A 16,883-nucleotide genomic window follows, 5' to 3' on the forward strand; every position below is an offset into this window, starting at 1 on the left:
TATGGTTTAGGGGTGGGGATCTCGACCGTTATCAAGTTTTCAAACAGGAGGGGGTGGGGAACCCCAGTGACTTCCCCTATATTTCATTTAATTTGTTATATTGTCCAATACATGAATACATATGGTTGAGGGGTGGGGATTTCATCTGTTTCCAAGTTATCAAACAGGATTGGGTAGGGTGCCCCTAAGGACAGTCCCTATATTTCATTTGATTAGTTATTTTGTCCCATACATGAAAATATATGGTTTTATTTAAAGGTGGGGATCTCGACTGTTTCCAAGTTCTCAAACAACAAGAGGGGTGGGTGACCGCAGGGACTCCCCCTATAATTTATTTGATATTTTATTTAGTCCCATACATGAGTATATGTGGTTAAGGGGTGAGGATCTCGACTGTTTCCAAGTTCTCAAACAGGAGGGTGCAGTGACCCTAGGGACTCCCCCTATAATTCATTTGATTTGTTATATTGTCCTATACACGAATATTAGGGATGTCAAAAGATCGGAAATTTCATACTCGGGTACTCGCGAGTACTCGGAAGAATCTTAAACGTCTATTGAAAAGTTAAGATTTTAGTTGGATGCAGTATTTATGTTATTTATACTATTTATAAACATATTAAGAAAAACAAACGTACTGTAAACATAGCTTGATCCTCTGTTTTTTTTGTGTCAGTCAAACAATGAACTACCGATCGCCGTTTCTACAAATAACCTATCATAATAGCAATCATTGTTTGTGTACGTGTTCCTGAACCAATTTTCAATAAAATAAACAAGTTGCTTTCTTTAAAAAAAGAAAAGCAATACATGAACCTAAAACACTGACTGCCGGGTCACCAAAAGATTGTTGCTGAATTTGTATTTGCTTTTGAATTGAAATAATTGACTGTGAATAGAAGAAGTCAGTTGAAAGTATATATTTACAGCTTCTATTTGAATAGTTATGTTAAAGCTCGACTATTTTATTTATTACTTGGGAATGTACATAATGTTTCCGATTATAACTCTTTGGCAAATCCTAATTTCTACTAACCGGATGATTTATGCAAATTGCACACACCTATCGCAATATAAATTTATGCACTCAGTTTGCTTTATAATCTAGAATTCTGGATGCATTTATTTCATCTATCATATCTTTATATTTTGTTCTCATGGTGGATGTTGTATGCGGTGAAACCTGTGGCATGCAATTGATTGGGACCTCTTATAAAACATCTCAAATGTTAAGGATTTCCTGATTTTACTTAAATCAATTCAAACATTATACAGGGAAACTTAGTTTTGCCAAAGAATTTCTTAATTCAGAAGTTTATGAATACCTTTACACACTTTCGAAATAACCAATGTATATAAAAAGGTATATGTAGATATAAAAAGATACCAGAATTAAAATGATGTTCGCCAGACACGAGTTAATGTGTACAAGAAAAGCATCAGTGACGCTCGAATGAAAAAAAGTTAAAAGGCTAAATACATGTGCATTACAAATTTAAGGAATCTATTCTTTGGGTAGACAATCCTTAGCTTTTCGAACAGGTCAAAGTTTAAAATAGAACAGTGACTCAAAAAAGAAATAAAATAGAAACAACTCGAGGTCAGAATACCGTCAGTAATGATGGCCGTGCTTGAAAGTCACATGTAAAGCTCTTTCTGTCTTGTCCTGTAATTAGATGACAAAAACGAACATTAAGCTTTCACGAGTGAATTTAACAGTATTGCATGCAAGTAGTATTTTAGCGCACGAAATAGTAAATAGAAAGCATCTCACTGATACTCAGGAAAGTATAATAGTTGAATTCGAATGTCAAACGGTCTACATTAAATGTTTCGACTCCGGATTCATTTACATTTTATCCAGAAGTTTGAGAACGCAAACCGATAATGTGCTTTTGAAATGTGATCTATAATGTGAATGAATCAAGACGTGTAGGATAGTTGGTCAACACAATGAATACAATTTTCAAAACCGTACCATAGTACAAGTATGTAGATGCTATAATGTTAAACTATTAAAACAAGCAAACAGAATTTGAATTGAAATTTCATAATAAACTAACGTTCATGTTAGTATTTTGTTCAAATCCGTTGAATATATATGTCCCGGACCATATGAGTATTTGGACCATACGCGTATGGTCATGACCATATGCGTATACTCATATGGTCCGACCATACGCGTATGGTCCGACCGTACGCGTATGGTCGGACCATATGAGTATAATACTCGTTTGGTTATTAACGGGCCGGACCATATGAGTATTTGGACCATATAGGTATATTTTTTTTAAATTACATTATTGAAGTTTCAATAATACAAATAATTCAAATACTACTTAAAAATTATATATTGATGCCATAGTTAGTTGTCATCGCTAAATACATTCTTGCGTGTAAGCTTGGGGTGACATTCACTTCCAAATGGTATCATAGCTTTTTTTTTTTGCATTTGCAAGTATTGGTTGTTTGCGAGTGAAAAGCTAGCCTATTGTAGCTGTGTGCCGTGATACCGAGGTCTTGGGCCATTCCGATATGTCTGCGGTGTTTTTAAGAAGCTCTAGATCTCAAATATCGTAACATGAATGCAATTCATCATATTCACAAGACAACTTAAATAAACCTTGCTGAAGGCCGTACGTGACCTATAGTTGTTAATGTCTGTGTCATTTTGGTCTCTTATGGACAGTTGTCTCATTGGCAATCATACCACATCTTCTTCTTTTTTTTTTTATATGTGTCACTTTCCAGTGACTTCTTGTGTAACAGTTCATTAAGAAATTTTTGGAATTATTTTTTTTAAGGCGACATATTGCCATTCACTCGTAATAACAAATCGGTAATGACCATCGGTATAAAATGTGTTTATTAAAGTTTTGACAAGTAAGTAAAATTAACTATGTGAAACTTCTAATTTTGATTTAGCTAATATTTTTATTATAACATAATAATAAAATTACCTATACTATAGCGTCTAACGGTCATTACATATGGAGAGTTTAGAAGTATTAAAAGTAAGCGGTAACAGAGTGGTAATTACCCCGACCATACGCGTACGGTCGGACCAAACTCGCCTAAAATATTTGCGTATAAAGTCCGACAAAGTAGACAATATATTTTTCATCTGTTCCTGAGGAGTTGGTATTATAATACGACTTGTTCATTAATTTGTCAAAAACAATATTGGGTTTCAAATTACTAGTGCTTTTTCGTGTTGCTCAGTCTTACTTTTTCTGTGTTATGTTTTTTTGCACTATCGTTTGCCTGAATTTATCTTTTTGGGTCTGAATGTCGCTGTCGTAATTCGCCTATCTTTAAATTGTAAATTAAACAACAATAGTTAAGTTTCAAATACAGAGTAATTAAATTAATTTACATGTCTTGATTAACAAACAAAGGTAAGTTTTTACGGCTTGTGATAAGTTAATTATTAATCCAAGAAAGTATTTATCCGTGTACAAACACCGTTGAAAATGTCTCTAATCAGCTGCATGGGGTTCATCCAGGTCACTTTGATTTTGTTCTTGTTTAGAAATAAGATATGGTCAATAATTTCAAACTAAAGACTGTTCGACTTTTTTATTTTTTGTTACCAGTAGTGTACATGAATACATTTCCTCGGAAGGAAAGGACATTGCTGAAACTACTATAATAGGTAGTATCCTCAGGATAAACATATTTATGTTGTTAATTAATTTTATTTAGTATTACGCAGGGGATATTTCAACGGAACTAAAGTGAGTAGAAATGTGAAGATAAATATCTCAAGATGTATAACTAGCAAACGAGTATCCGAGTACTAAAACTGTACTCGAGTACTCGGCCTTCCGATCGAGTACCCGAGTATTCGAGTACTCGTTGACATCCCTAACATTGAATATATACGGTTTATGGGTGGGGATCTCAACCGTTTTCAAGTTCTCAAACAGGAGGGGTGGGATGACCTTCAGGGACTCCCCCTATATTTTATTTGATTTATTATATTGTCCCATATATGAATAAATATGGTTTAGGGATGGGGATCTCGACTGTTTCAAAGTTCCCAAACAGGAGGGGTGCGGTGACCCCAGGGACTCCCCCTGTACTTCATTTGATTTGTTATATTGTCCCATACATGAATAAATATGGTTGAGGGTGGGGATCTCGACTGTTTCCAAGTTCTAAAGCAGGAGGTGGTGGGTGACCCTAGGGACTTCACCTATATTTCATTTGATTAGTTATATAGTCCCATACATGAATGTATATGGTTGAGAGGTGGGGATCTCATCCGTTTCAAAGTTATCAAACAGGAGGGGGTAGAGTGCCCCAAAGGACTCCACATACATATCATATGATTTGCTTACATTCAGGTATCATATAATCTAGTTGCACTATATGTGTAAAATAAGAAACTTCCAGCTATTTTAACTGACCCATCAAAATTGAGGGGAAAAATACCCATTGATATTGCAGTAATATGTTTACTCTTTAAAAGCATCTAACTTGCTTTACCAACATGTATTACTGATGAAAAAAAAATTATACTGTCACCAGGACCATGTTAGATATACTGTTCCCAGCTGTCACAAAGACTCAAATTGTATTGGATTTTTGACATTAAAATTTGTCAAAAAGTAATTTTAAATTTCAGTACAAAATATTTTCTGTTTTTTCATTCTTTTACATATATCTTTTGGTTTTCAATTGTAGTGTTTATATTTATTTACCATGCAAAGATGTATTTTGTCATCTGTCTGATTTTTTTAAAAGTTGATCGCCAAAACCCGGAATTACCCATATCCGCTTCTAGAATCGGATCCGATATTGTAATTTTCTTCTCATGTCAGCCATTTTGTTTTCAATGTTGTTTTTGTCAGATACGATTCTACTCGAATTTACACATTTTCTGTATAAAGCTAGCGGTTGAACAAAATGAACATCGCTGTCATGAATAATAATGCTAAAAACAAGTTTTGAGATCGTTTATTAGGAGACTTTGCAAAGTTATTTTTTTATTTCCTCTCAAGATTTCTCTCAAGTCGGGCATGTCGAGCATAGCTAGTAACCATGTCGAAAGTCCGACTGCAAAAGTGGAAGGTCGCAGACCTCGGACAACCGCTAATTTGAACCCCTGCCTCTAAATTGAAAAGATACAAACATTTCGTCTTATAATTTAAAATAGCCATCAACAGCATGAACAGTGGAACTTATTTTAAGACTACTGACGTAGTTAACTACGTATTGACGACAAACAATATTCCTACGACTTTTGCCATTTGGGAAATCTAAACTACTTGTCTTTAGAGATTTTTTAAACATTTCATACATTTGTTCTTTGACAGCTTAGCCAAAATCTCGGGGGATAATAAACTACATAAAGATTCCTAATATGCCCTTCTTCCTATGTGTAACTTCAAAAATTTTGGATAAATCGACGATCATTTAAGGTTTTTCTGGTCATATTTTTTGTAATCAAGAATTAAAAGTATGAAAAAAATGTCCAATTAGTTATAAATAACATAACATCCAGCTAGATAATAACAATGGCACATATTTCAGCATTTATTGGGTAGAACACAAATCTAGGGTTCTCGCATAAGGCAGCTTAACTGCCTAAACATGACTTGTTCATTATATGTAAAATTCAAATGAATTCTGAATAATGTCAACTAACTTATCTTCCCAAGCAATTTTTTTTTATTCACTACTTGAGCGAGAAGAAAAATAGAGTGAAGGTGAATTGTCGGGAATTAGTAAAACCCAGATGTCCTAACATAAATTCCTAAAAAAATAAGACTATCATGAAAATAAATCCCTGTGAAGTTAGCTAGAAAGGGCATAGCGCAAAAGAAAGTATCTCAGAAATATAACTTTGGTTTACAGTATGTAGATTGATTTCTGATGTAGCTTTACCTTGTGCACATCTAAGAATAAATATTGTGTACTTTTGATGACTGAGATAGCTTTACATTGTGTACATCTAAGAATAAATGTTGTGTACTTTTTGGCAACTGAGACAGTTTTAGTGTGGGTTAATCTAAGAATAAATGTTGTGTACTTTTCATGACAGATGTAGCTTTACCTTGGGTAAATCTAAGAATAAATGTTGTGTACTTTTGAAGATTGAGATAGCTTTAATTTACCTTGGGTAAATCGAAGAATAAATGTGTACTTTTCATGACTGAGATAGCTTTACCTTGGGTAAATCTAAGAGTAAATGTTGTGTACTTTAGATGACTGAGATAGCTTTACCTTGGGTAAATCTAAGTATAAATGTTGTGTACTTTTGAAGATTGAGATAGATTTAATTTACCTTGGGTAAATCTAAGAATAAATGTTGTGTACTTTTCATGACTGAGATAGCTTTACCTTGGGTAAATCTAAGGGTGCAATCAAAAGTTTTTTTCTATGACGTCACATTTTGAGGGACCATGCATAAGTGACCCTTAGTGGTGGACTGATTTATAAAGGTACTTGTATAAAACTAGATATCGCTGGAATCAGAATGTTCTCTAGTTTATAATGAAATAAAAATAATGTGTACTTTTAATATATTAAAAACATTCCATCCAATGAACATGGGGAAAAAAAGGTCTAATATTAACATAAAAAACTTGATACCAGGTCATGTGCACAGCCATGAAGACATGATCCATGCACATTTTTCATAATTAAAACTGTATGAAATTTATAGGGTTTTACCTGGCCTTTCAAAAACATCTTGTTTCAGGGTACAGTCTCCTGCTCCGAAAAGAGCTACAGTGGCTGTAAATAAGTTTTCAATTTTCTTTGCCAAATAACAGGATGTTTACAGTGTTGTTTCCCCTCAAAACATGTATATTTAATATAATTTTCAAAATTATTTCAATCATTCAATCTGTTTTAATTGAAAGCTGATTAACTGATTTTTACAATCAACTACAAAAAACATGATACTTTCTCACCAATTGAGTAAAAAAACAGGGGTTTATAACCCCAAGTTTTTTATACGAAACTGTTTATAGCACCTGTAAATGTTGTGTACTTTTGATGAATGATGTAGCTTTATCTTGGGTAAATCTAGGAATACATGTTGTGTACTTTTGAAGATTGAGATAGCTTTAATTTACCTTGGGTAATACTTATAATAAATGTTGTGTACTTTTGATGACTAAGGTATCTTTACCTTGGGTAAATCTAAGAATACATGTTGTGTACTTTTGATGACTGATGTATCTTTACCTTGGGTAAATCTAAGAATAAATGTTGTGTACTTTTGATGACTGAGATAGCTTTACCTTAGGTAAATCTAGGAATACATGTTGTGTACTTTTGATGACAGGTGTAGCTTAACATAGTTTACACTTCGGGTTGCGTAGATCTACGGCATTGATTAATTTTCCACAGCAGAAACAAACGTGTGTAAATCTTCTAGAGAGAACATACAAATATAAAACATTTTCATCAATAGTTTTTTTATATAAATCCTGACAAGCTTTTCATTCGAAATGAAAGGCAAAATTTTGTACAAATATGAAACATCGTGAACAATATTGTCTTCTGTATTTGTGTGACAGCTTTTAGATCAAAATATACATTAGCAAATTTACAAAAGAGTCTAATTAATTTAAAAAAAATATAATAAGTGTTTTTGTACTTTTGCTGATATTTGATTTTAATGGTTTTACCAAAGTCTGAATTCAATCCTATAGAAAATTTGTAATTAGTTGAACAATCATTGTTAACCTTTACCCTTGAAATCCATAAAAATGGGTATCTCACAAATAATGAGTAATCCAAAGTAACCTACCTATCACAAGCTGTACAATGAAGTTGATCAATGCTGTCTTTCAATATAAATCCTTGATTGTATAACTTCCAGAATATATCTTGTGCTATACTGAAACTAAAAATGTATTGTTTTATCAATAATTGTTTCAATAAAAAACTTACAAAGCAACTTCATAACACAATATTTAGCAGACCAGTATCGTTGTTTTATTACAGTTTTAAAAGTTTATAGACTTGATAGTTTTTTTTTTAATTTTATGGGTTTAAAAATCTTCAACCTTTCTCTTTGGCTTCTGAGAATCAGTAATTTGTTATCAAAATTATACGTCCATATTCAATAGTTTATACTGTAGAAAATCAAAGTGCTGGATAGCACCTGTGAAAAATTTGCAACCATAGATTGTAATATTTCAAATAGATTGTAAATGTGTAGATTGCGTGGTTACCTTTTTTTCCTACTTAAAAAAAAACCAACTTTATACAAGAAGTAATTGTAACAGGATGCTGCTACGAAGTCTCTGCCCAAACAAAGCTCTCAAAATTAGTCATTTCCTCGGTCGCCTGACATTGGGCAAAGTCCAATACAATTTGGTCTGGTCTAGTAAAGTGATATTCACAAGTGACGTCTAGGTAATATACCTGTATGTCATTCAAATCTTCTTGAAATCATGTACAGTAATATTCATGATTTAGGGGTGGGGATCTAGAAAGTTTACAAGTTCTAGAACAGGCAGGAGGTAGGGGTAAGAGTGACCCTAGGTGACTAGCCTTTTATTTCATCTGATTTGTTTTATTATTCCGTACAAGAATATATGTGATTTCAGTGTCTGGATTTCAACAGTTTTCAAGTTTCGAAAAGAAGGGGTGGATCTTGATTGTTTACAAGTTCTCAAAACAGGATGGGGTGGGGTGACACCGAGGGACTCTCCTTATATTTCATTTTATTCGTTTAATTGTCCACTACAAGAATATATATGGTTAAGGGGTGGGGATCTCAATCGTTAACAAGTTCTCAAACATGAGGGGGTGGGGATGATCCAGAGGGACTCCCACTATATTTCATTTGATTTGTTTTGTTGCCCCATAAAAGAATATATATGGTTTAGGGTGGGGATCTCAACCGTTTACAAGTTTTCAAAAAGAAGGGGGGGGGGTCACCCCTGTGGACTTCTTCTATATTTCATTTGATTTATTTGATTGTCCCACACAAAAATATAGATGGTTTATGGGTGGAGATCGCAACCGTTTACAAGTTCTCGTACAACAAGGGGGTGGGAGTGACCCCTGAAAACTCGCCTTCTATTTCATTTGATTTGTTTTATTATCCAGTACAATATATATGGTTTAGGGGGTGGGGATCTCGACCATTTCCAAGTTCTCAAACATGAGGGGGTGGGGCTGACCCAAAGGGACTCTCACTTTATTTCATTTGATTTGTTTTGTTGCCACATACAAAAATATATATGGTTTAGGGGTGGGGATCTCGACCGTTTACAAGTTTTCAAAAGGAAAGGGGTGGGGTGGCTAACCCTCTGGAGGTCCTCTATATTTCATTTTATTTATTCCATTGTCCCATACAAAAATATATAATATGGTTTATGGGTGGGGATCTCAACTGTTAACAAGTTCTCAAACAACAAGGGGGTGCGAGTGACCACAGGGGACTCTCCTTTTATTTCAATTGATTTGTTTTATTGTACCGTATAAGAGTATGTTTTAGGGGTGGGGATCTTGACTGTTTTTCAGTTCTCAAACATGAGGGGTTGGGTGGGGTGACCCCATGAACTCAACCAAAATTTTATTTGATTTATGGTCCTGTGATCATTACTGAAAACCATGTGTGTCTGTCACTTACTGTTTTCAAGTTATAGTCATTTGAAAATAAAAAAAAAAATCCCAAAGGGTTCTATAGTTAATTCATCCCTTCTATTGGCCCCTGACAATACACCTAAATAGACCACAAGAAGAAAAATAATAAGAACTGAGCTCTCAAGTCGGGCATGTCGAGCATAGCTAGTAACCATGTCGAAAGTCCGACTGCAAAAGTGGAAGGTCGCAGACCTCGGACAACCGCTAATTTAAACCCCTGCCTCTAAATTGAAAAGATACAAACATTTCGTCTTATAATTTAAAATAGCCATCAACAGCATGAACAGTGGAACTTATTTTAAGACTACTGACGTAGTTAACTACGTATTGACGACAAACAATATTCCTACGACTTTTGTCATTTGGGAAATCTAAACTACTTGTCTTTAGAGATTTTTTAAACATTTCATACATTTGTTCTTTGACAGCTTAGCCAAAATCTCGGGGGATAATAAACTACATAAAGATTCCTAATATGCCCTTCTTCCTATGTGTAACTTCAAAAATTTTGGATAAATCGACGATCATTTAAGGTTTTTCTGGTCATATTTTTTGTAATCAAGAATTAAAAGTATGAAAAAAATGTCCAATTAGTTATAAATAACATAACATCCAGCTAGATAATAACAATGGCACATATTTCAGCATTTATTGGGTAGAACACAAATCTAGGGTTCTCGCATAAGGCAGCTTAACTGCCTAAAAATGACTTGTTCATTATATGTAAAATTCAAATGAATTCTGAATAATGTCAACTAACTTATCTTCCCAAGCAATTTTTTTTTTATTCACTACTTGAGCGAGAAGAAAAATAGAGTGAAGGTGAATTGTCGGGAATTAGTAAAACCCAGATGTCCTAACATAAATTCCTAAAAAAATAAGACTATCATGAAAATAAATCCCTGTGAAGTTAGCTAGAAAGGGCATAGCGCAAAAGAAAGTATCTCAGAAATATAACTTTGGTTTACAGTATGTAGATTGATTTCTGATGTAGCTTTACCTTGTGCACATCTAAGAATAAATATTGTGTACTTTTGATGACTGAGATAGCTTTACATTGTGTACATCTAAGAATAAATGTTGTGTACTTTTTGGCAACTGAGACAGTTTTAGTGTGGGTTAATCTAAGAATAAATGTTGTGTACTTTTCATGACAGATGTAGCTTTACCTTGGGTAAATCTAAGAATAAATGTTGTGTATTTTTGAAGATTGAGATAGCTTTAATTTACCTTGGGTAAATCGAAGAATAAATGTGTACTTTTCATGACTGAGATAGCTTTACCTTGGGTAAATCTAAGAGTAAATGTTGTGTACTTTAGATGACTGAGATAGCTTTACCTTGGGTAAATCTAAGTATAAATGTTGTGTACTTTTGAAGATTGAGATAGATTTAATTTACCTTGGGTAAATCTAAGAATAAATGTTGTGTACTTTTCATGACTGAGATAGCTTTACCTTGGGTAAATCTAAGGGTGCAATCAAAAGTTTTTTTCTATGACGTCACATTTTGAGGGACCATGCATAAGTGACCCTTAGTGGTGGACTGATTTATAAAGGTACTTGTATAAAACTAGATATCGCTGGAATCAGAATGTTCTCTAGTTTATAATATATTAAAAACATTCCATCCAATGAACATGGGGAAAAAAAGGTCTAATATTAACATAAAAAACTTGAAACCAGGTCATGTGCACAGCCATGAAGACATGATCCATGCACATTTTTCATAATTAAAACTGTATTTGCCAAATAACAGGATGTTTACAGTGTTGTTTCCCCTCAAAACATGTATATTTAATATAATTTTCAAAATTATTTCAATCATTCAATCTGTTTTAATTGAAAGCTGATTAACTGATTTTTACAATCAACTACAAAAAACATGATACTTTCTCACCAATTGAGTAAATAAACAGGGGTTTATAACCCCAAGTTTTTTATACGAAACTGTTTATAGCACCTGTAAATGTTGTGTACTTTTGATGAATGATGTAGCTTTATCTTGGGTAAATCTAGGAATACATGTTGTGTACTTTTGAAGATTGAGATAGCTTTAATTTACCTTGGGTAATACTTAGAATAAATGTTGTGTACTTTTGATGACTAAGGTATCTTTACCTTGGGTAAATCTAAGAATACATGTTGTGTACTTTTGATGACTGATGTATCTTTACCTTGGGTAAATCTAAGAATAAATGTTGTGTACTTTTGATGACTGAGATAGCTTTACCTTAGGTAAATCTAGGAATACATGTTGTGTACTTTTGATGACAGGTGTAGCTTAACATAGTTTACACTTCGGGTTGCGTAGATCTACGGCATTGATTAATTTTCCACAGCAGAAACAAACGTGTGTAAATCTTCTAGAGAGAACATACAAATATAAAACATTTTCATCAATAGTTTTTTTATATAAATCCTGACAAGCTTTTCATTCGAAATGAAAGGCAAAATTTTGTACAAATATGAAACATCGTGAACAATATTGTCTTCTGTATTTGTGTGACAGCTTTTAGATCAAAATATACATTAGCAAATTTACAAAAGAGTCTAATTAATTTAAAAAAAATATAATAAGTGTTTTTGTACTTTTGCTGATATTTGATTTTAATGGTTTTACCAAAGTCTGAATTCAATCCTATAGAAAATTTGTAATTAGTTGAACAATCATTGTTAACCTTTACCCTTGAAATCCATAAAAATGGGTATCTCACAAATAATGAGTAATCCAAAGTAACCTACCTATCACAAGCTGTACAATGAAGTTGATCAATGCTGTCTTTCAATATAAATCCTTGATTGTATAACTTCCAGAATATATCTTGTGCTATACTGAAACTAAAAATGTATTGTTTTATCAATAATTGTTTCAATAAAAAACTTACAAAGCAACTTCATAACACAATATTTAGCAGACCAGTATCGTTGTTTTATTACAGTTTTAAAAGTTTATAGACTTGATAGTTTTTTTTTTAATTTTATGGGTTTAAAAATCTTCAACCTTTCTCTATGGCTTCTGAGAATCAGTAATTTGTTATCAAAATTATACGTCCATATTCAATAGTTTATACTGTAGAAAATCAAAGTGCTGGATAGCACCTGTGAAAAATTTGCAACCATAGATTGTAATATTTCAAATAGATTGTAAATGTGTAGATTGCGTGGTTACCTTTTTTTCCTACTTAAAAAAAACCCAACTTTATACAAGAAGTAATTGTAACAGGATGCTGCTACGAAGTCTCTGCCCAAACAAAGCTCTCAAAATTAGTCATTCCCTCGGTCGCCTGACATTGGGCAAAGTCCAATACAATTTGGTCTGGTCTAGTAAAGTGATATTCACAAGTGACGTCTAGGTAATATACCTGTATGTCATTCAAATCTTCTTGAAATCATGTACAGTAATATTCATGATTTAGGGGTGGGGATCTAGAAAGTTTACAAGTTCTAGAACAGGCAGGAGGTAGGGGTAAGAGTGACCCTAGGTGACTAGCCTTTTATTTCATCTGATTTGTTTTATTATTCCGTACAAGAATATATGTGATTTCAGTGTCTGGATTTCAACAGTTTTCAAGTTTCGAAAAGAAGGGGTGGATCTTGATTGTTTACAAGTTCTCAAAACAGGATGGGGTGGGGTGACACCGAGGGACTCTCCTTATATTTCATTTTATTCGTTTAATTGTCCACTACAAGAATATATATGGTTAAGGGGTGGGGATCTCAATCGTTAACAAGTTCTCAAACATGAGGGGGTGGGGATGACCCAGAGGGACTCCCACTATATTTCATTTGATTTGTTTTGTTGCCCCATAAAAGAATATATATGGTTTAGGGTGGGGATCTCAACCGTTTACAAGTTTTCAAAAAGAAGGGGGGGGGGTCACCCCTGTGGACTTCTTCTATATTTCATTTGATTTATTTGATTGTCCCACACAAAAATATAGATGGTTTATGGGTGGAGATCGCAACCGTTTACAAGTTCTCGTACAACAAGGGGGTGGGAGTGACCCCTGAAAACTCGCCTTCTATTTCATTTGATTTGTTTTATTATCCAGTACAATATATATGGTTTAGGGGGTGGGGATCTCGACCATTTCCAAGTTCTCAAACATGAGGGGGTGGGGCTGACCCAAAGGGACTCTCACTTTATTTCATTTGATTTGTTTTGTTGCCACATACAAAAATATATATGGTTTAGGGGTGGGGATCTCGACCGTTTACAAGTTTTCAAAAGGAAAGGGGTGGGGTGGCTAACCCTCTGGAGGTCCTCTATATTTCATTTTATTTATTCCATTGTCCCATACAAAAATATATAATATGGTTTATGGGTGGGGATCTCAACTGTTAACAAGTTCTCAAACAACAAGGGGGTGCGAGTGACCCCAGGGGACTCTCCTTTTATTTCAATTGATTTGTTTTATTGTACCGTATAAGAGTATGTTTTAGGGGTGGGGATCTTGACTGTTTTTCAGTTCTCAAACATGAGGGGTTGGGTGGGGTGACCCCATGAACTCAACCAAAATTTTATTTGATTTATGGTCCTGTGATCATTACTGAAAACCATGTGTGTCTGTCACTTACTGTTTTCAAGTTATAGTCATTTGAAAATAAAAAAAAAAATCCCAAAGGGTTCTATAGTTAATTCATCCCTTCTATTGGCCCCTGACAATACACCTAAATAGACCACAAGAAGAAAAATAATAAGAACTGAGCTAAAACTTTGTGTAGGAGTCTTAATTGCAAGTAGTATAAGAACGAATTTTGTTATAGTCCAATTTTCTAATGCAGAATATGTAAAAGGCCGAGTTTGTTGTGGGGCGAGATGAAATACCATGATACTTTCGATTCTCTCTGGCTCTTACTTGTTTATTAAACATTTGTAAAAATCGTAGTCAGCATTGAAAAATCTTCATTCATGAAATATTTAAACACGGTATTAATTTTCTCTTCAACCGCAGGAAGGTAGGAAACCTTTGAAACCGGGATTATAGTACTCCTGTTTGGAGGCACACATATATGGATTTGACGCATGTCTGAAGAATACCGATAAAAGCATAACCTAGAAACTGCCGTCTCGTTTCGTAGTAATATTTGTGGTTGCCATTTTCAAAACGAAGTTTAATTATTTGATTAAACGATGAAAATTCAGTACATTTTAATTCAAGCTGTATGCTATCAAAATAGAAGAGCTCAAAGTTTCAAAAGCATCTTTCTATTATTAGTTTTCAAACACCAGTACTACATTATCTTCAAGCTAGGACACACATCCTAAAGTAAGATAGTCTGTCTCACCGGAAGTTAAGGCCGATGCCTTAAGAAAGTTTATTGCTATAGCAAGCTATAGCAAACTTTCCAAAAACTGGATGTTTCAGTAACTTATTTTTTTATAACTTAGAAAGATAAACAAGAGTGCACACGCTGAAATGTCTCGCCTTCTTTACTAATCATTGATATTATGTTGATAGTCCTAAATATAAAGCTTTATTACACCTGTCACATAAACTTAACATTAACCAAGAAAATTAAACATTGACCAATGAACCATGCAAATGAGGTCAAGGTCAGATGAACCATGCCAGGCAGACATGTACAGCTAATAATTCTTCCATACAACAAATATAGTTGACCTATTGCTTATAGTTTAAGAAAAACAGACCAAAACACAAAATTTTAACACTGAGCAATGTGAAAATGAGGTCAAGATCTAATAAAACCTGCGCGACTGACATATAGATCATAAAATATTTCCATACACCAAATATAGTTCACCTATTGCATATAGTATTAGAAAAAAAGACCATAACTCAAAAAACTTAACTATGGCCAGTGAAACATGAAAATGAGGTCAAGGTCAGATGACACCTACCAGCCAGACATGTACACCTTACAATTATTCCATACACGAAATACAGTAGACCAATTGCATACAGTATAAGAAAAACCGACCAAAACACAAAAACTTAACTATAACCACTGAACCATGAAAATGAGGTCAAGGTCAGATGACACCTGCCAGTTGGACATGTACACCTTACAGTCCATCCATACACCAAATATACTAGACCTATTGCTTATAGTATCTGAGATATGGACTTGACCATCAAAACTTAACCTTGTTCACTGATCCATGAAATGAGGTCGAGGTCGAGTGAAAACTGTCTGACGGGCATGAGGACCTTGCAAGGTACGCACATACCAAATATAGTTATCCTATTACTTCTAATAAGAGAGAATTTAACATTACAAAAAATTGTAATTTTTTTTTCAAGTAGTCACTGAACAATGAAAATGAGGTCAAGGACATTGGACATGTGACTGACGGAAAATTTGTAACATGAGGCATCCATATACAAAGTATGAAGCATCCAGGTCTTCCACCGTCTAAAATATTAACCTTTTAAGAAGTTAGCTAACGCCACCGCCGCCTCCGTAGCTGCCGCCGCCGGATCAGTATCCCTATGTCGAGCTTTCTGCAACTAAAGTTACGTTGCAGGCTCGACAAAAATTAAAACCTGGTTAGTTCTTATATACCAGCGGCTTTCAAAACATTTGGCTTTAAGCATTGCTGATGTAGGTAAATCCATAATCATGATTTGGACGTCTAACATTCATAAAGTGTTATTTTAATTTTTTGGCGTAAAAGGACAGCAAAAGTTTTTGCTACCTAAAGGTGCTTTTGCCATGTGACACTTATATTATCAGGTATCAAATAGGATGACCAAATGCTTCTATTTTTATGATTTTCTGTGTAAGAGATAGAACTTATTCAAAAATTTGCTTCTATTATGTGTGCAACATCAGATCAATGTGACATTGTCCAAAGCGCTAGAATGAACTTCTATTTTTATGATAATGGATCTTCAAGATAGATCTGAAACATATCTGAGCTTCTATTTGGACCTGCAAGATGTATAATTACAAATGAAACGTCCCGTCAATGTTACCTTGTCTGTTCTTTGATTGTTGTCCTGCCAAAAAAGTCACAATCAAAATTGAACCAATCATAAATTTCTGTATGTAACTTGTTATATTTATCACAGATCTGTTGTGGCGTCAGCTTTTCCTCAATGGCCTTAGTTTCTGTAGCAGTCCCATATTCATCTGTACCACAGACAAATAAACAGTTATATCCTCTCAGTCTACAATATCTATAACAGGAAGAAATAATACAGTAGAATCAGCCACATAATTAAAAGTTGCACACAGGCTAACAGAAAAAAAAGATCTTTCTTTAAAGGTAAAACACTGACAAAATCTAGAAAATACC

The 16,883-nt window shown here is 33.9% G+C and overlaps 1 pseudogene; it reads right to left on the reverse strand.

Moving 5' to 3' along the window:
* Positions 1 to 16,883, reverse strand: part of LOC134692364 (methionine--tRNA ligase, cytoplasmic-like) — a 62,892-nt pseudogene that overhangs the window by 36,863 nt on the left and 9,146 nt on the right.

This window comes from Mytilus trossulus, chromosome 12, assembly GCF_036588685.1.
Source record: "Mytilus trossulus isolate FHL-02 chromosome 12, PNRI_Mtr1.1.1.hap1, whole genome shotgun sequence".
Taxonomy (NCBI): Eukaryota; Metazoa; Mollusca; class Bivalvia; order Mytilida; family Mytilidae; genus Mytilus; species Mytilus trossulus.